Below are 21696 nucleotides of genomic sequence, written 5' to 3'. Positions count from 1 at the left end.
CGTATAATAATGTATTATACATGTATGATCATTTGGTATATTTTGTCTCACCCATAACATCATTCTACACCATCTTGGTATAACTTCAAAGAGAAGTTATTCATTATCTTCAGATATACAACAAAGACATAGTCCCTTCCCTTTAGGAATTTACAGTTTAAAATAGACACTACTAAGACCAAAACACCCTATAAATATCAAACAGGTACCTACATTGAATAAAACATTTTGTATTTCCAGAAATGTTACTCACCTACCTTAATCAGCATGCGTGCTAGTAATTTTTGCTTCTGTTTCTGCAAAAACAGAAAGAACTAATGGTTCAGTCCTAATGGGGAACGAGAAAAGATGTCACAAAATCATACAGTTCTTTAAATGAGTTTTCCCCATCCTTCTTCTTATTGTTATGCTCTTTATCTATGTTTGCTGCTCTAAAATATTAACCTTTAAAAAAAATTCATTGCACAGTTGGTTGCAGCACTGTGATCTGCCAAATTAGAGCATTCTGAATGTTTATGTCTTTGGGAATCCCCAGCAGGTCTGCCTAAATTCCCTGAAGAGAGAGAAAAATTCAAATCATTGTTTCCCCCTTCTTGCTTTTGTTCACAGAACGGACCTGCTCATGAAAAGCAAGATCACAGAGGTGAGGGATCAGGAAATTGTAGGACAAGGCAGCTGAGTTCTGCTTTGTGGAGCATTATCAGAAGTGAGCCCTACTGTCAGTCACCATGAGGTGTCTCGGTGACTGAGGCGGATTTGTGTGAACTGTCAGTTGAAAGCATTGACAGTGTTCCATTAGTAATGAGTTATGGGAGTAATTTCATTAATTTCTTTACCTCAGTCAGTAGATGTTAGTGTAAGTTGCTCAACCAAACATCAAAAGAACCATTGCATTTTAACCTTTTAGTCTTTTACCGTGTAACCAGGAACAGCAAAGAAATAAATTAGCGTAACATTCCTTAAAAAAAAAAAAAAAAGACTGAAGATAAGCAGTGGACATAATTTTTCCTGTTTTTAATTTAATAGCAAGTGTATGGTTTTATGCAAAACCATTCACATTACATTTGACCCTCTGGGAGCTGCCTTTTTTTTTTTCTGTGGGTATAATTTTGATCTTTAATAATCTGTTGTTAAATCCAGTCTGAGTTTGATTAATGAATTGTGATGAGCCAGTGCATTAATTTGCAGGTTTGGTGTAATGCCCTAAAAGGCTGCTTTGTTGTGGATGTTATTAATGCTAAACTCTTCAGGAGGAGCCATGGGATGGCAGTGTGCTCCAAATAATGGACTAGCTACTTCTTTGAGAAATCCCAATGATGGAGCTGAAGCTCTAGAAGTGACTACGGAGCCATGTGATTGAAAGCAGAAATCCTGATTTAGCTTTATGTTCCAGAACAGGGGGCTGCAGTCTGCAAGGGGTCTCTGGATGGAATTCAGGGGAGTCTGTGAATTTAGATAGTAAAAAAATTCTGTACTTTCATTAACCTCTACTGAAATTTAACATTCTGTTCAATTATAAACATAGGCAACAGACCACAGTGTTATTAATAGTAGCTGTGACTTTGTCATCAATAGAAACCACAGGTATTTTCATAACACATTATAAGGTTGTAAGTACCTCAACATGTCATTTATGCTCCCCACTGCTTCAAAGTTACCAGTCGTTATTATGACAGCCAATCCATCTGGTTATTTACTGTGTTAGTAAAGAAGCACACATATATTACTATATCACAAATTTAAAAATTGATAACTGTATTTTAATATAATTGGTTTCATTTATAATCTTATTTTAGACATGATTCTGAGAAGGGGTCTATGGCCCCCAAACCGTTAAGAAAACCCCCTTTTTTGAGTGACTGTGTCTGTGCTGCCATCTTTCCCCCTGGTAAGTCCATCCTTCTATCCTCAGACTCTGTTGTCAGGAATAGGTCTAAGGTTCAAACATGTTACCCACATGGCCAGATGCTAGCAGTGACTGAGGTGTGCTAACATTATCAACTTCTCAGTTACTCCCCTGCTTTTCTACCCTAGACTCCTGGAAGCTGTGAACTGTTTGTCTTGTTCACTGATAATTTCCCAAGCACATATGGTACTTTTTGACACACAGTAGGCACTTAGTAACTGTCTAATGAACGAATGATAGTTCAAAAGGAGATAGTTTTTTGCCCCATTTGAATGAATCTGGGTTTTAAAATCTTTTTTTTTTTCACATGAAATAAAATCTAGTATCCACATTCTAAAGAGTTTATTGCATTATAAAAGGTATTTACAAGGCATTAGGAATGTTTATAGGAACTGATATTGACCAGTTTATTGTCCAGCAGCTCAGCTTATCAGGGAACTGTACACTCTTGTAGCTGATTTTTAAAAGGATTGTTATAATTAAACAAAGAGAACTGTTAATCTCCAAAGGCAAATATAGCTGCAGAGAGATAGGAAAATTAGATTATAGAAATAGATTAACATGTGTGTTGGGAGTCTGTAGAAGTGTATGGATATGTTTTATGTGTGTCTCTGTGTGTAAAGAGACCCAGCCCAGGTGAGAGAGTCTTTAGAGCTGTAAGTTGCCTTGGAGATTATTTTTCAATTTAATTTAACAAGTATTGAAACTGAAGTGCAAAGAGGTTAAATGATCAGTGACCTCCTAATTGCTAAATCCAATAAAGCCTGTCCAGACCTTATCTTACTCGGCCACTCTATTGCATTTTGTGTTGCTCACCTTTTCCTTTTCCTCGAAACCTGTGCATATGCTGTTTCCACCAACCCAGAATGCTTTCCTTTTTGCTCCTTTCTATCCCTGACCCCTACTCTTTCTTATTCCAGAAGAACACATCTTTTAAACCTTCCTGGTCTCCATCTCTCAAGTAGAGCTTCGTTCTAGTTAAGTGCTTATCCTTAAAAAAAAAAAAAAAATTCCAACCTTCCTAAGTAGGCTTTTTTTTTTTTTTTTTTGCGATACGCGGGCCTCTCACTGTTGTGGCCTCTCCCGTTGCGGAGCACAGGCTGCAGACGCGCAGGCTCAGCGGCCATGGCTCACGGGTCCAGCCGCTCCTCGGCATGTGGGATCTTCCCAGACCAGGGCACGAACCCGTGTGCCCTGCATCGGCAGGCGGACTCTCAACCACTGCGCCACTAGGGAAGCCCCCTAAGTAGCCTTTTTAGACACTTTTAAAACTCTCCCGGCTGTGCCCCGTGCCCACTCCCCATCCTCTGGTGTACTTTTAGTACCATAGATAGACTGTACATCTGTTTATGTATTGCAGCCTTTGGAGGGCAACAAACCATTATAATAGCTAAGATATTTTCACCCCAAGAACCAATTGCACCTCCCTGGGGGTAAGATCACCCCTGTTGAGAATGCATGCTCTTGTAGCAACTGAATGTCACCAGACTCTCCCTGTCTTCTGTGGGTTCAAACAAAGTTACAAATGGCACCAACCTCCCATTCTGTGGACAGAAATTCCAGTCTTTTCTATGCAGTTTCTTCCCTGCTCAAACTCCTCAGGAGTGTTTACCTGTTTTTATGAAATTAGTCTTTGTCCCGTCTTCCTGTTTCTGCCTGCAGGCGAACTGGGAACACTGACACTACCTTCAAGGATGAACTGTAGAGGAACTGACCTCCATTTTGCCCTTGGTCTTGATGGTCAAGCCTGACGAAGTGCTATTGGTGGGTAGTGAATCTCAGAACCCTCTGCTGTTGCTGCCACCGCAGCTGTCTGGTGGGTGGGGAGGATGGTGGCCATCGCTGCTCTTGCTGCTGGCTGCAGGTGCCTGTGTTTGCTGGCCTTGGCTGGGATCTCTGGTAGAGTAATTGTTCAGCCAAGGGTGTTTTTTGGTGACATAACTCCTTCAATTCCCATCTGACACAGATATGTTCTCTAGGGTACAGCTAAGATACCAGGTGAATTTGCAACTTCCTGGGTAGTGCATGGTCCCTCTGGCCTCCAAGCTTGGGTCATGCTGTTCCACCTTCCTGAAATGCTCTTCTCCTTTTCAAGTAGATAACTTGACTCTTGGTTACAATATTACAATACCACTTCTTTCAGGAAGCTTCTCGAATTCCCCTTCAGGGTCTATGTGTGATGCCCCTCCTGCACACTCCCATGGTGTCCTGGATTCCTAGAGTTATTGTATGCAGACTGTTTATTTGTCTGTATATCCCATTATACTCTAAGCTCCTTACAGGTAGAAAACATATAGGGTCTAGCCTAGCACAGTTCCAGTCATCTAGAAGGCACTCCATAAATGCTTATGGAACAGATAAATTGATTCTAGATACCTGCGATATAGTGGTGAAGAAAATAAACAAGTCTTTGCCCTCTTGGAGGTTACATTCCAGTGGGTAAACATAGATAATAAACAAGTAAATATGTACAATGTATAGTATGTCAATGTTGATAAGAGCTATGGAGGAAAATTAAGCAGAAAATGCCTAATGTGGAACTGATTTTTTTTCTTCTTTGAACTTGCTGTATGTTCAGTCTCTCTTATCCTAGCAGATGGCAACTCCATTCTTCTAGTTGTTTGGATCAAAACCCTGGAAGTCATCCTTCCTCTTTCTCTTACACTCCTCATTCAATCTCTTATTGTCTCCTCCTGCTAGAATGTAAGTCCCATGAAGGCAGGAGTCATACCTATTTTGTTTACTAATTTGTCCTCGGCACTAGACCAGTACCTGCTCATATTGACACTGGATTCATGTTTGGTGAATTGAACTGAAGAGGAATTGGAAGTTGTTGGTGGAGGGAATTGCAATGATAATGGTCAGGGACAAAGGTGATTTTTATGCAGAGACCTGAGTGAATGAGCTTTGTGAATCTAGGGGGAGAAACATCCAAGCAGAGGACACAGCAAGTGCAAATGTCATGGGACAGGAATGTCCCTGGTGTGTTGTGTGAAGAGTAAAGAGGCGGTTAAGACTGGAGTAGAGTGAATCAGGGGTGGGGTCGGGGTGGGTAGGAGATGAAGTAAGGGGATGGTAGTCCAGATCATTCAGAGATGAAGGTCATGACAATTATTTGGCTTTTATTGTGAATGAAATGAGAAGGCAGTTGGACAATTTTGTGGAGTAGTAAGATGATCTGATTCAGCTTGAACAGTTCACTGTGGTGACTGAATTGACGATAGACTATAGGGAGCGAGGGCAGAAGCAGGAAGACTGACGTAAAACTCTGAAATAAATCAAGAAAGAGATGCTGTTGGTTTATGCAAGATTAGCAGCTGGGAGGTAGTGAGAAATGGCCAGATTTTGTATTAATTTTGAATTAAAGCAAACAGGACATGCTGATGATCTAGATGTGAGGTGTGAGAAAAAGAGGAGCCAGGAATAATTTCTGTTTATTTTTTAAGTAAAATTTTTTTACAATATAACAGGCATGTAGAAAAATGCCCAAATCATAAATGTACAGCTTGGTGAATTTTTCACAGAGGGACAAGACTCAAGTAGTCACCTTCTCCAGTAAGACCTAGAACATTACCAGCCCCCAAGAGGCCCCTACTAGGCTGCTTCTCAGTCATTTTCCCTCATTCTCAGTGTAACCACTGTCATTGAGTTTTCCCACTAAGCACCGCTGAACCTGTATTCACAAGTTTTGATAGATCATATTTTCATTATTATTTAGTTTAAAATATTTTCTAATCTCCATTTTGATTTCTTCTTTAACCAATTTCCAAATATTTGGTGGATGTTCTAGTTATTTTGTTACTGATTTCTAGCTTAATTCCACTGGGGTCAGAGAATACATTAATGCTTTCAATATTTTGAAATTTTGGGGAACGTGGGGACTTGTTTTATGGCCCAGCATATAGTCAGGTTTGGTAAATGTCTTATGTCCCTTTAATACATTAGAGGCAGAATTTTTTTTTTTTTTTTTTGCGGTACACGGGCCTCTAACTGTTGTGGCCTCTCCCATTGCGGAGCACAGGTTCTGGACGTGCAGGCTCAGTGGCCATGGCTCACGGGCCCAGCCGCTCTGCGGCATGTGGGATATTCCCAGACCGGGGCACGAACCCATGTCCCCTGCATCTCAACCACTGCGCCACCAGGGAAGCCCCTAGAGGCAGAATTTTATATATGTCAATTAAGGCAAGTTTATTAATATATAATGCTTTGTATTTCTGTGGTGTCTGTTGTAACTTCTCCTTTTTCATTTCTAATTTCATTGATTTGAGTCCTCTCTCTCTTTTTCTTGATGAGTCTGGCTAATGGTTTATCAATTTTGTTTATCTTCTCAAAGAACCAGCTTTTAGTTTTATTGATCTTTGCTATTGTTTCCTTTGTTCCTATTTCATTTATTTCTGCTCTGATCTTTATGATTTCTTTCCTTCTGCTAACTTTGGGTTTTGTTTGTTCTTCTTTCTCTAGTTCCTTTAAGTGTAAGTTTAGATTGTTTATTTGAGACTTTTCTTATTTCTTGAGGTAGGCTTGTATAGCTATAAACTTCCCTCTTAGAACTGCTTTTGCTGCATCCCATAGGTTTTTTTTTTTTTTTTTTTTTTTGGCGGTACACGGGCCTCTCACTGCTGTGGCCTCTCCCGTTGCAGAGCACAGGCTCTGGATGCGCAGGCTCAGCGGCCATGGCTCATGGGCCCAGCCGCTCCGCGGCATGTGGGATCTTCCTGGACCGGAGCACAAGCCCGCGTCCCCTGCTTCGGCAGGGGAACTCCCAACCACTGCGCCACCAGGAAAACCCCATCCCATAGGTTTTGGATCGTCGTGTTTTCATTGTCATTTGTCTCTAGGTATTTTTTGATTTTCTCTTTGATTTCTTCAGTGATCTCTTGGTTATTTTGTAGCGTATTGTTTAGCCTCCATGTGTTTGTGTTTTTTACATTTTTTTCCTTGTAATTCATTTCTAATCTCATAGCATCGTGGTCAGAAAAGATGCTTGATATGATTTCAATTTTCTTAAATTTACTGAGGCTTGATTTGTGACCCAAGATGTGATCTATCCTGGAGAATGTTCCGTATGCACTTGAGAAGAAAGTGTAATCTGCTGTTTTTGGATGGAATGTCCTATAAATATCTATTAAATCTCTGGTCTATTGTGTCATTTAAAGCTCTGTTTCCTTATTTATTTTCATTTTGGATGATCTGTCCATTGCTGTAAGCGAGGTGTTAAAGTCCCCCACTATTATTGTGTTACTGTTGATTTCCTCTTTTATAGCTGTTAGCAGTTGCCTTATGTATTGAGGTGCTCCTACGTTGGGTGCATATATATTTATAATTGTTATATCTTCTTGGATTGATCCCTTGATCATTATGTAGTGTCCTTCCTTGTCTCTTGTAACATTATTTATTTATTTATTTATTTATTTATTTTTTATTTATTTATTTATTTATTTATTTATTGTGGTACGTGGGCCTTTCACTGTTGTGGCCTCTCCCGTTGTGGAGCACAGGCTCCGGACTCACAGACTCAGCGGCCATGGCTCATGGGCCCAGCTGCTCCGCAGCATGTGGGATCTTCCCGGACCGGGGCACGGACCCGTGTCCCCTGAATCGGCAGGTGGACTCCCAACTACTCGTCACCAGGGAAGCCCAACATTCTTTATTTTAAAGTCTATTTTATCTGATATGAGTATTGCTACTCCAGCTTTCTTTTGATTTCCATTTGCATGGAATATCTTTTTCCAGCCCCTCACTTTCAGTCTGTATGTGTCCCTAGGTCTGAAGTTGGTCTTTTGTAGACAGCATATATATGGGTCTTGTTTTTGTATCCATTCAGCAAGCCTGTGTCTTTTGGTTGGAACATTTAATCCATTCACGTTTAAGGTAATTATCTATATGTATGTTCCTATTACTATTTTCTTAATTGTTTTGGGTTTGTTTTTGTAAGTCCTTTTCTGCTCTTGTGTTTCCCACTTAGAGAAGTTCCTTTAGCATTTGTTGTAGAGTTGGTTTGGTGGTGCTGAATTCTCTTAGCTTTTGCTTGTCTGTAAAGCTTTTGATTTCTCCATCGAATCTAATGAGATCCTTGCTGGGTAGAGTAATCTTGGTTGTAGGTTCTTCCCTTTCATCACTTTAAGTATGTCATGCCACTCCCTTCTGGCTTGTAGAGTTTCTGCTGAGAAATCAGCTGTTAACCTTATGGGAGTTCCCTTGTATGTTATTTGTTGTTTTTCCCTTGCTGCTTTCAATAATTTTTCTTTGTCTTTAATTTTTGCCAATTTGATTACTATGTGTCTCGGTGTGGTTCTCCTTGGGTTTATCCTGTATGGGACTCTCTGCACTTCCTGGACTTGGGTGGCTATTTGCTTTCCCATGTTAGGGAAGTTTTCGACTATAATCTCTTCAAATATTTTCTCTGGTCCTTTCTCTCTCTCTTCTCCTTCTGGACCCCTATAATGCGAATGTTGTTGCATTTAATGTTGTCCCAGAGGTCTCCTAAGCTGTCTTCATTTCTTTTCATTCTTTTTTCTTTATTCTGTTCTGCAGCAGTGAATTCCACCATTCTGTCTTCCAGGTCACTTATCCGTTCTTCTGCCTCAGTTATTCTGCTATTTATTCCTTCTAGTGTAGTTTTCATTTCAGTTATTTTATTGTTCATCTCTGTTTGTTTGTTCTTTAATTCTTCTAGGTCTTTGTTAAATGTTTCTTGCATCTTCTTGATCTTTGCCTCCATTCTTTTTCCGAGGTCCTGGATCATCTTCACTATCATTATTCTGAATTCTTTTTCTGGAAGTTTGCCTATATCCACTTCATTTAGTTGTTTTTCTTGGGTTTTATCTTGTTCCTTCATCTGGTACATAGCCCTCTGCCTTTTCATCTTGTCTATCTTTCTGTGAATGTGGTTTTTGTTCCACAGGCTGCAGGATTGTAGTTCTTGCTTCTGTTGTCTGCCCTCTGGTGGATGAGGCTATCTAAGAGGCTTGGTTTTTTTTTACTATTTAAAAAGTGATTTTATTATAACATAAAGCATACACTCCAAAGAGAGATAATGTATCACATATGTGTACAGTTTAAAGAATAATAGCAACCGGCTGGGAGGAGCTGACAGGCGGCCCCGGGGAGGCCAAGGTGTCGGCCCGAGTGCAATGGCAGGGTGCATGGCTGAAGTGAGCTGGAAGGGCTTGGAGCGAAGAGCCCGGACCAATTGCTATAGTTTAGCCTGTGATGCTTATGATTAGAGTCAACAATTTGAAATGGCCAGCTCACCTGATGCAGTTGCCTCTTCTCTACCAGCTTTCTTAAGGTCTGGCTCAGTTTATGAACCTCTTAAAAGCATTAATCTTCCAAGACCTGATAATGAAACTGTGGGATAAATTGGGTCACTAGTACAGAATTGTCAAGTCAACACTGCTGCTGTATCGAAGCCCAACCGTAGGTCTCTTTCCCACAAAAACATGTGGTGATGATCAGGAGGCCAAGATCCATGACAGTCTATACTGCCCTGCTGTGCCCTGGGCTTTGGCTCTTGTATCAGTCGCATTGATGATGACAAGGGAAGGACCCGTGAGTTGGAGCACTTGCTATAAAATGTATGAGAGGAATTGTCTACTGCTATATGCGTCAGGCCTATAAGGTCCAGCAGTTTAAGCAGGATCCATGCCCAACACGTCTTCACTCTGTTTTCAATGTATATACAGGTATGAGATTCTCTCCTATCAGGCTTATGGTCATCTTCAGATAAATGCAGCATCACTCTATCTCCTTTACCTTGTGGAAATGATTTCCTCAGGACTCCAGATTATCTATAACACTGATGAGGTCTCTTTTATTCAGAACCTTGTATTTTGTGTGGAAAGAGTTTACTGTGTGCCTGACTTTGGTGTCTGGGAAAGAGGAAGCGAGTATAATAATGGCAGCACAGAGCTGCATTCGAGCTCTGTTGGCTTAGCAAAAGCAGCTGTAGAAGCAATTAATGGATTCAACCTCTTTGGCAACCAGGCCTGTTCTTGGTCGGTTATATTTGTGGATCTCGATGCTCACAATTGCAACTGGCAAACTTTGTGCTCACTGTTACCCAGAGAATCAAGGTCTCATAACACAGATGTTGCCCTGCTCCCCTGCATCAGTTATCCTACATTTGCCTTGGATGATGAGGTTCTGTTTAGCCAGACACTCAATAAAGTGGTTAGAAAATTAAAAGGGAGATATGGATTTAAGCATTTCTTGAGAGATGGGTATAGAACATCATTGGAAGATCCTAATAGATGCTACTGCAGACCAGCTGAAATTAAGCTGTTTGATGGCATTGAATGTGAATTTCCCATATTTTTCCTTTACATGATGATTGATGGTGTTTTTAGAGGCAATCCCAAGCAAGTAAAAGAATATCAGGATCTTCTGACTCCAGTACTTCATCAGACCACAGAAGGTTATCCTGTCATACCAAAGTACTACTATGTTCTGGCTGATTTTGTAGAATATGAAAAAAGAAACCGTGGTAGTCAGAAGGGATTTCCTAGCAACTGTGGCCGTGATGGAAAACTATTACTTTGGGGACAAGCCCTTTATGTCATCACAAAACTCCTGGCTGATGAATTAATTAGTCCTAAAGACATTGATCCTGTTCAGCGTTTTGTCCCACTACAGAATAAATGTAATGTAAGCATGAGGTTTTCCAATCAGGGCTCACTGGAAAATGATTTGGTTGTTTATGTAGTGCTTATAGCAGAAAGCCAATGCCTTCAAGTTTTCCTCAACACATATGGTATTCAGACTCAAACTCCTCAACAGATAGAACCCATTCAGATCTGGGCCCAGCAGGAGATTGTGAAAGCTTATTTTCATCTGGGGGTCAATGAAAAATTAGGACTCTGTGGAAGGCCAGATAGGCCCATTGGCTGCCTCCATACGTCAAAGATTTATTGCATTCTAGGAAAGACTGTGGTTTGTTACCCTATCGTCTTTGACCTAGGTGATTTCTAAATGTCTCAAGATGTTTTACTGCTGATAGATGACATAAAGAATGCACTACAGTTTATTAAGCAATACTGGAAAATGCATGGACATCCACTTTTCCTTGTTCTCATCCAGGAAGACAGTATAAGAGGTAGCCGATTCAATCCCATATTAGATATGCTGGCAGCTTTTAAGAAAGGAGTGGTTGGAGGAGTCAAAGTTCATGTTGATCATCTACAGACACTAATATCTGGAACTGTGGTAGAACAACGTCTTATGAATCAGTGACACAGAAGAGCTTCCAGAATTTAAGAGTTTTGAGGAACTAGAAGTTCTCAAACATTCAAAAGTCAAACAAAGCAGCACCTCCAATGCTCCTGAACAAGAACAGCAGCCAGATGTTACCATTACTGAATGGAAAAACAAACCCACCCATGAAATTCTTCAAAAACTGAATGACTGTAGTTGTCTGGCTAGCCAAGCCATCCTGCTGGGTATACTGCTCAAAAGAGAAGGACCCAACTTTATCACAAAGGAAGGTACTGTTTCTGATCACATTGAGAGAGTCTATAGAAGAGCTGGCAGCAAAAAATGTCGGTTTGTGGTGCACTGTACAGCAAGCCTTTTAAGTAAACTAGTGGACAGCCTGGCCCCATCCATTACTAATGCTTTAGTGCAGGGCCAACAGGTAACTCTGGGTGCCTTTGGACATGAAGAAGAGGTTATCTCTAATCCTTTGTCTCCAAGAGTGATTAAGAACATCATTTATTACAAGTGTAATACCCATGATGAGAGGGAGGTGGTCATTCAGCAAGAACTGGTCATTCATATTGGCTGGATCATCTCCAATAACCCGGAGTTATTCCATGGCATGCTGAAAATACGAATTGGCATTGTGTGAGGCAGTGCAGTAAGCCACGTGACCAGGCTCTAGCATCCAGCGGAACTGAGTGCAAGTCCTGACCGCCACTCATCATCTCAGTGGCCTGAGGCCAGTGGCTGAACCTCCCTTCTGCTTTCATACCAGCCTCATTGTTTTGTGTGAGGTGAAACAAGATAATATGTTTAAAAGGCCTGCCACAACTGAGTAAAGTATAAATGCTTCTTTTCATTTTTTTAAACATATTTTTGATTGTATTGAATACAGGTATCACGTAAATATGTTCTAATTGTAAAAAAGTCAACAAAAAACAATAATTGAGCATATAGAGTAACAATATGTGGCCAATTTGGGGGATGTTCAAGTGTTTGAAAAGAATATGTAGCCTGTCAGGTGCAAATACATGTGAATGTGTGTGAGTGTGACTAAGTGTTTAGCTTGCTAATTGTATAATTAGATCATCGGTATCTTTACTATTTCTGTCCTACTTGACCTTCGATTGCTGATAAATTGTAAAATGTTCTCCTGATTATGAATTTGTCAATTTCTCCTTGCATTTTTATCCATTGTGCTTTATATATTTTAAAGCTTTGTTTTTGTCTATGTTACCATGTTTTAACAATATATCTTTCCTTGTGTCATTTATTTTGTAATTGAATTATTTTTTAAAAATTATTTTTAATTTCAAACATCTACAAAAGTATAGAAAATAGTATAATAAAGCCATACTATTACTCAGCTTCAACAATAATAATTTAAAAAAGAATAATAGAAAAACAAGCACTGTACAACTTAAAGATACAGAAGCCCCTTAATCTCCTCATTTATGTTGCTACCTAGTCTACTCTCATACTTCTATCCTGAATTTTTTGTTACTCGCCCTTGCTTTTAATAACTTTTTCATTAATATAAGCATCCCTAAATTATTGTTTAGTTTTACCAGTTTTCATCTCCATATCTAGTAGATTAACTTTTAAGCATCAGTTTTAAATGTCCTTTTTTATGTTTAATCGTGGTATTTACATGATATATCTCCATTCTTTTACTGTCAACCTTTCTGTATCCTTATATTTAAGATGTCCTTATTTAGGCGACATATAATTAAATTTTTATTTTTTCATCTAGTTGGACAAACTTTGTCTTTCAATCGAAGTATTTAGTCCATGTACATTTAATATAATTACTGATATATTTGGAATTATATTTACTGGATATAACAACAGCCTTAACCTAATAAAGTCTAATGTAAATTATAGTTTTACCACTTCCCAGACAATGCTAGGATTTAAGAACACACTAAATCCATTTATCCCTTTCTGCTGTTTGATTTACTGCTGTCATACATTTATTTTAATTTTATATGTATGTAAACTTCACCACATGTTATTATTGTCATTTATATATTTGACTCCTGTTGCTCTTCATTCTTTCCTGCATTTCTGTCTTTCCATCTGAGATCATTTTCCTCTTGTCTAAACTCCTTCAGCATTTCTTTTAATAGGGATCTGCTGACAACAAACTTTTTTTGATGCCTTTATGTTTGAAGGATATTTTCATTGTGTATAGACTTCTAAGTCATCAATAATTTCTTCCAGCACTTCACGATATCATTCTGTTTTCTTCTGGCTCCTGTGGTTTCTGTTGAGAACGTAGTTATCATCGTTGTAGTTTCTTTGAAGGTACTATGCTTTTTTGTCTGGCTGTTCTTATGGCTTATTCTTTGTCTTTGTCATTTGGCAGTTTTACTATGATGAGACTAGTAATGTCTGTATCCTTCTTGGGATTTGATATTGTTCATCTGTTTTGGAAATTTCTCAGACATTACCTATTCGAACAATGCTTTTGCCTCCATTTCTCCTCTAATCTATTTCTGTACTTTTGGAGCTCCAGTTACACTTAGAACTTTGCTGTCTCCCATGTGTCTCTTTCACTTTTTTCTATATTTCCATTTTTTTTTTTTTTTTTTTGGTCCTTTGGTCTGAATGTTCTCTGCCAACAGAGAATACTAGTATTTAGTGTCTTACAGTACTAATCCTGTTCTTATTTGTGTTTAATCTGCTAGTAACCTCATCTGTTGAGTCCTTAGTTTTAATTACTGTATTTTTCAGTTTTAGAATTTCCACTTGATTCTCTTCTTATGGATTCTATTTCTCTGGTAAGGGTATCTTTTCATCTATTTTTAAAAAACATATTAATCCATGTTTCTGGATCATCTATGGCCTATTTTTACTTTCTTTCTTTCTTTTTTTTTTGATCTGATTTCTTGGTATATCTGGTAATTTTTTTATTGAATGCCAGACATTTTGCATGAAAAATTGTAGAGGCTCTGGATGACGCTATTTTTCTCTAGAGGAAAATACATTTTATAAAATGGTAGGCAGCTAGAATAGGAACAGAACAACTCAGTCCAATCAGTATATGACTGAAAAGTCTGGGTTTCAGAATTTTTAAGGTTCTAGAGTCATCTGCCTGGGTTCAACTTGCAGGCTGGATAATCTTGGGTAAGTTTTATAATATTTCTGTTCATCAGTTTTCTCATTGATAGCACAGGGAAAATAATAGTACTTTCCTCACAGCATAGTTAAGAAGATTAAATGAGTTAATATATAAAAAGTACTTAAACTAGTACCCAACACATAGTAAGTGTCCATTAAGTGTTTGCTAGTGTAGGTATTAATTTTTACCTAAGGCTAAAATCATCTCCTTCTGTTACTGCATTTAACAAATATTAATTGGAGTGGCTACTGGTAGAACTCAATATGTAGAGAAAGATTAGACCTTGTTAGAGGGTAGGATCAGGAAATAGGGTAGAATTAAAAGCTCTTGCTATATTGAAAACAGAGTCAAAGAGGTAATGTAAGCATCTCAGTGTTGGTCTATGGTTAGCTCAGATCATTTCCTACGTGTAATTCAGTCAGTTCCCACAGTGCTAGGTGAAGTTTCAAGGTGCAAGTCTATTTCAAGAACTGGTCAGTTTTTTACTTGCTGTCTCTGGAGTGGACTTCAGGGGTGGTTAGAGTCAGCAAAGCTCAGGAAGAGGGAGTGAATAGCCTCTAATATTCTCCCCATTCTACCTCTCAGGCTTTGACTTCATTTCCTTTTGGAGTGGTGCATTCTTGATCTAGGAACTAGGAAAAATGTTCTATCAAACCACAAATTACATACAATTTCATCAGAGAAGTTCCTAACTGATGTTTCGTCCTTGCTCTTACAAGAATCGTCCTAGTAGGATCATTCCAGTTTGATCGGATTCAAGGTACATGATTATGCCACAGACACTGTACCTGAAGCAATCTGTGTTTTTTTTTTTTTTTTTCAATCTGTGTTTTGACTGGCGATAAATTGATAATCACCTAGCCGGCTAAGCCAGTCCAGAGAGGCAGTTAATATGGTGAAACTTCAATAAAGTCGGCTGTCAATGCAATAGATGTTACAGGTGAACTCCTTGATCTCTCACTGCAATCCTTTGAATCTCTGTTATCCATCACTCTATAATACATGTGTTTAGCAGGGAAATAGGCTTCTCAAATCTCACCATCCAAGTAAGCCTCCACAATAACATTTCTAAGTCTGACACACAAGTCTCAACAACACTGTCAGAACTCTAGTTAGCTCTCAAATTTAGTGAGGTGATGTAAATTTACAGAAGGGTGGCAAGAAACTGAAGAGTGTTCCTCTTTGTGCTCTTGGACAATAAAAAAGTTTTAGAAGCATAGCCTCCCCAGTCCCCTTACCAGTCGGACTTTTGAGTAGCAGGTTTTGGTACAAAGTTTCTGAGGTTTTCCTTTTGCTAAGTCTTAAGTGGTACAAAGTGGAGTAAATGAGGTTACAGAAGGTACAGCTTTATTTCATGAATAGAAGCAAAACTTTGACGAAGCAAATAATACTGAAAGATATTTTTTATTTAGGAAAAAGGATTTCATTTTTTTTAGTTATCCTGCAGTTGGTTTCACTGTCAAAATGAGTTATCACCTCAGTAATTCTTCCTGGAGAACTTGTAACACACAAAGGCCAAAACTCAAGACTAAAAACCAGTCATGGCCCTCCTTAGCATTTCTAGGGTGTTACTTTTTATGAAGAAGACACTCTTCCTGTGGCATATTTTGAATTTATATGAACATGCTAATGAATGATCTTATTGTGTGTGGTTCAATTTCCTGAGGAAAGAATTTTCTTCTGTTTAATCTCAGGAAATAGGATCAGCTCTGCCAAAGTTATTATAGAGCCCAAGGAAACATTTCCTATATTTAAATTAAGCAACTTTAAAATTGCTTAAAGGGGTCTTACTAATTAGAATTCCAGTGGAGAAAGCTTGGGAAGGTTTCAGAGTGCTGTATCTGAATCCACTTCTCTTCTACTCCTGATGGGAATTTTGAAGGGATTTTGCATAGTTTCCCTAGGTGGTCAGTTACAGACCTACTTTACCCAATAATTTTTTTTTTTGCGGTACGCGGGCCTCTCTCTCACTGTTGTGGCCTCTCCCGTTGCGGAGCACATGCTCCGGATGCGCAGGCTCAGCAGCCATGGCTCACAGGCCCAGCTGTTCCGCGGCATGTGGGATCTTCCCGGACCGGGGCATGAACCCATGTCCCCTGCATCGGCAGGCGGACTCTCAACCACTGCGCCACCAGGGAAGCCCCCCCAATAATTTTTGAATTCATTGTTCTCAAATATCAAAATGCATGAAGGAAAATATATTCTTTAAGCTACGGTATACGACAGTGATTGAACCAAAGGTTTCTTACAGTTTAGGAAAAAAAAAAATTGGCTCTCCTCATCTTTATTCAGAATAGTCTGGAAGAAGTGTGTAATCAAGACCTTCTGAAGAAGTGAACTCTTTATGACAGCAAGCTCCATGAGGACAGGCACCCTCATGGTACTTCCTAACTTCTCTCAGAGCAACATGCATGATATTTTGTGCAAAATTAATGTTCATTGAATGTGTGATTAAATCTACTGATTTATATTTCTTAGAGAAATACTTGTCAGATATTCCAGAGCATTCTGATGATTTTCAAAAAGATAGATTGTTTCATGCAATCTTTAGGCTGATTGACTTGTAGTTGACTTCTCATAATAGTAGGACTTTCCTAGTGTCAGTAGAATGCAGCTAGCTAACAGACTGTTTGCTTTGGTTTCTGACCCTATCCTAACTAAATTTAATATAAGATCTGAGAAGCAGGGGAGGCAAGAATAGATTTAAAAAAATTTTTTTTAACATAAAATGCATTATTATTTCTAAAAGTAAAATTATATCTAACATGGTAATTAAAGCAAATTTTTACAGACTTATTAGAGGCATTGTATAATATTTTTAATCACACTGATAGGCAGTAAGTTGAAATGTTCAGAAGAGAAATAGTAATAACAGCTAATACTTATTGACTATTTAGATGAGCCATATCTTAGCCACTGGAAATATTACCTTTTAAAGCTTGTTCACATTTTCCATTTTTTATTCAACAGTTTGCTTTCTCATAAAGTGACCAGCTATGTTTTAGGCCCAACTTAATCTCTTTCAGTCCTAGGTATGTGGGCCTATGCTAATTTTCATAGTCATATTAGCATCTACCTTGTGTTTCTAAGCCACATTCAGTTCTCCATTCCAGAACCTCTTCAGTCATTGGACTCTTGAGGAATCTGAAGAGCTCATCAAGACACTTCATTTTGTTAAATGTTCCCAGTGAGCCTTCATGTGCTATGTGGAATTCCATTAATTTGGAACTCAATGTCATGCCATTCAAACAGGGCCAGCCCAGAGGGCAGTCAGAGGAATTCACAGAAAGAAAGAAGCTAGAACACCCAAACACAGAGGAACGTAGAGGGGTAACTAAACCAGTATTGTTAATTTACCAGAGAGGATGGGCTTAAAGGGATATTTAAACCATTTTAAACCTCTTTGTATGAAAAAGCTGATAGACAAATTTATTGGATTTGGGGAAGAAATATGGTTCCTGCATCATGACTGCACAGTGACAAAGTGGTGAGCAGATAAGCAAGAGAGCAAAAGAATGCTCTTTCTTCGTACTATCTAGGGCTGGTGCACAGTGAGCTTCCAGTAACTTTTGTTGAGTGAATGAAAGCAATTGCTATGAAGGGAGACGTTTTAGGACACTAGACCAAAATACCATAAACACGATTATCTCAGAAGACATTAACTCTGGATTTACTTGTGCAAATGAGAAGTGAGAGGTCAAAGGGGAGAAGCGATAACCAAATGTTTGCTCTGTCTGGATTCAGTGTGTACACCCACTAGCGTACTTTACAACATGAAGGAGGCTGGTATAAATAGGTGCCTGTAGAGCCAGTTAGGCTTTTGTTTGACCCTTAAAACTTTTTTGTTTGTCCTATACCCAGTAATACCACTATATGGGAACAGTCACGTGGCATAATCTTAGACAAGTCACTTGACTTGGATTTTTCACCTGGAAAGAAATGGGGTTGTAACAGGTGAGCCTTGAAATCTTTTTGAGCTATAATCTTGGATTTTCTCCTTTCTTTCCCCTTTTCTGTTGCTTGCAACCCACCTCCACTAACTGGGTTTTGTGTATGTTGGTGTATACAGAGTTTCTGATTTTTTTTTTTTTTGCGGTACGCGGGCCTCTCACCGCTGTGGCCTCTCTTCTTGCGGAGCACAGGCTCCGGACGCGCAGGCTCAGCGGCCATGGCTCATGGGCCCAGCCGCTCCGCGGCATGTGGGATCTTCCTGGACCCCCCTGCATCGGCAGGCGGACTCTCAACCACTGTGCCACCAGGGAAGCCCCAGAGTTTCTGATTTTTAAAGTGATCTGCAAATGGAAGGAGTAGAGAAAGAAAATGAGAGATCGATTTGGCTTAGGTGGTGAAGTATAAAGGGGCAGTTGAGGAAGACTGATTCCCTGTTCCCTTATTTTAAGGAGTTTAATAAAGTGGAGAATAGATTCCCCAACAGGAAAGACAGAGCAATGGTTTCCTTTCTGCCTCCAGGATCTTACATAATGTTTCTGGAAAGGCCTGTGTGCATCTCATCTCTGGCAGCCCTTGAGCGGGAGGGCATTCCCCAGTTAGTTCCTGTTCCCCACCTGGACTCACACACTTGACAAAGGGGCCGCCCACTGCTCTCTTCTAGGAGGCCTGGGACAGATTTTTTAAGATGGGATGATCTTTGAGAAAGGGAACAGTAGGCTGCTGTAACCCCTCAGCTAACATTTGCCTCTATTTATTTATTCCTCTAGGTTAAACAAAGATTTGCTTTTCCTTATTTTACGAATTACCCTATTGGTTCCGAGTTAGTATGACAGGGAGGAGGGGTTATTGAGTTTATTGGCTTGAATTCTCACTTTTTGAAAGCAATCTATCCTGTAATTATTTCATATATCAGTGAGTTTTTTGCGTCATTATTTCCAGTGAACACTGCAATGTGTATGGAAAAATTAGTGTACATCTGAAAACGAATTCTTTAAAAATTATGACTAGCACCTTACTGTACTTTAGGAGCTTCATGGATTTTAAAAAGTGGATTTTTAAAAATTAGATTAAAAATGTAAATTAGCTATAACCTCCAGTAAATTAGGAAACTCATGCCTCTGATAATACTGTTTACTTGGGACTAAAATAAAGCCTGGTATACCTATCTACTTCTTGGGTCATAAGACATCCAGTCACAGTCGAATACCAATTGGGGACACCATTAGAACTCTACTAAAGAATCAAAAACTATAACTGGGCATCCAATAAAAATGCACAGGTGATCTCAGTAAAAGAAGTCTTGGCATGTGGAAGATGGTCAATAAATATTTACTGACAGAATAAAACTGAAGAAACTGATAACTGCGTGCTGGGGATAAGGTTTGTGATGCTAACTCTGTAAAGCACAGCAAAAAGTAGACAAATACTTGTTTAGGAAACCACAGTGTAGAGAACATGTGGACTTGAACTAAGTGTCATAGATTAGCTCAGCCTCTGCTACAGACGTGTGTCTGTAGACAAGTTATTTCACCTCCGTGGGTTTCATTTTCCTCTCTGTAAAAGGAAGAGGCTGTCTGGTTTTCAACCTGTGGTTTTCTTTTTTCAAATTACGTCTTCTGAAGAATTCTAATATACACAGTAGGTAAAAGCAGACTCTCTTGGGTTGAATCAGGGAAGTCAGCCTGGAGCCCTGCCTGCTCTGCCCCCCATCCCACCAAGACCCCCACCACACACACTTTGAAAGCGATTGGGCTTAAAGACCTGTCCTCTCCAGCTGGGACATTTGTGGGCGGTGTTAATAATCAGTGTTACAAATGGCGTCTGGAGGCCAGTGGAGGGTATTTGAGGGCATATTTTGAGAAGTACTTCTTTAGTGTGTCGTCTTCGACACTCAAACTTATCCTGGCCCCGGTGTCTGTAACTCACTTGGTGGCCTCAGTCTACATTGTCTCCTACACCTGAACCCTGGGAGTGATGCAAGCCTTCCCCTCACTGCCCATATCCAATGTCACTAATTGCTCTCTGTTGGTGCCTCTGACTATTTCTGACCCTTTCCTCTTCAACCCCATTTCCACCACCAGGATTCAGGTCCTTATCCTCTTTCTCTTGGACAATCACAACAAATCCCTGACCAGTCTCATTCTTCCCCCAGCTATGTCAGTCCTTAAATAAGTCTTTTCATTGTTCCCCGTGGCCTATAGGACCACTCCAACCTCCTTAGGAGGGCAGACAAGGCTCTCCATGGCTGTCCTTACCCTCCTCTTCAGCCTCTACTCTGTCATTCACCATCTTGTACTTTATGCTCTGGCAATATCAAGCTGCCCGTAGTTTTTTGAATACACCTCGGAGTTTTACACTTTCACCTTTGGGTCAGTGCTTCTCCTCCAACATTGCCCTCTAACCCTCTTTTCTGTAGCTAATTTCTAATATTTCTGTAAGATTTCATGCAAGGGTCACTCCTATAGAAAGCCAGCTAAGTGCCCCACTGTGTCTTTTAGGACTCTGCACGCTGCTACCACAATATGTTAAAATTATCTAGGCAGATCTATCTCCGTCACTAGATTGTAACTCATTGGAGACCAAGTATTATTTCTTCTTATACCTCTTATTCCCCAGTGTCAAATACAGTGCTTGGAGTCCATTAGGTAGTCATTAAGTGACCTACATGGGATGATCTACGGTCTTAACACATTAGCTCACTCATTCAGTTTCACCTGAGATCAGCCAAGAGATCCAAGTGACCTCAGGGACAAGTGACGGGCTACTGTGAAGTACAATACTTTCAATATTTAAAAACCACTTTTTCATATAAATTCATATTTATCTATTCCAGTATTTATCATAGAGCTATTTTAAGCTTTAATAATACTATTTGCTTTTCCTTTTAATAAACTGCATCATTTAAGAAAAGTCAAAATACACAAGTGACAGATGTTGACTAAATTTACTCAAGTAAACTTTTGGGTCTTTTGAGTTAATTTCCAGTTGTTCCTTTGTCCTAACATGAGCCTCATGCAGGGTGAATGCTCACCAGGTCCCCCAGCCCTGGCACACTTGACAATCTCAGCCAGGAATGCAAACTTCTTCAGGATATCGTTCTCCCTCTGCTTGCCTAGCACCAGGGCCACCTGGAGCCGTTACGGCATCTTTGTGTGAATTAGGAAAAAGCAACCTCTCTGCAGTGATGCAGCCCCAAGGCACAGGGCTTTAGCAACAGAGCCATGCCTTTGCGCTAAGAAAAGGTGACTGTGTTTTAGGCAGAGGGCCCCACGGGAAGGGGAGCCGGATTTGAGCCCCTCTATCAGGTACCTTTGTGAAGCAAAGACTTACCCTGCCTATGCAAGGAGCCACCTGGCTCCCCTTGGCCCCCAAGTGATAATCTGTGGCTGCCAACTAAGCAGGAAAAGGAATGTCACGGTCTCTCTGAAGGGCATTTTCTGGGCTTTCTTGTTAAGTCCAGCTTGCATTTTGATGGGGCCAGACAGTGGCTTTATGAGCTCCTACCAAGAGGACTCCTTCC

General features: G+C 39.7%; 1 pseudogene; it reads left to right on the top strand.

The window, feature by feature from the left end:
* The first annotated feature begins 7891 nt into the window (after positions 1-7891).
* On the top strand, positions 7892-18311 carry LOC149750704 (phosphorylase b kinase regulatory subunit beta pseudogene; annotated as a pseudogene).
* Positions 18312-21696: the final 3385 nt, after the last annotated feature.

This window comes from Delphinapterus leucas, chromosome 1 (assembly GCF_059928025.1).
Source record: "Delphinapterus leucas isolate spDelLeu-1000000601 "Yukka" chromosome 1, BTC_Dleu_Yukka2, whole genome shotgun sequence".
NCBI lineage: Eukaryota > Metazoa > Chordata > Mammalia > Artiodactyla > Monodontidae > Delphinapterus > Delphinapterus leucas.
This window is presented reverse-complemented; position numbering and strand designations above follow the sequence as displayed.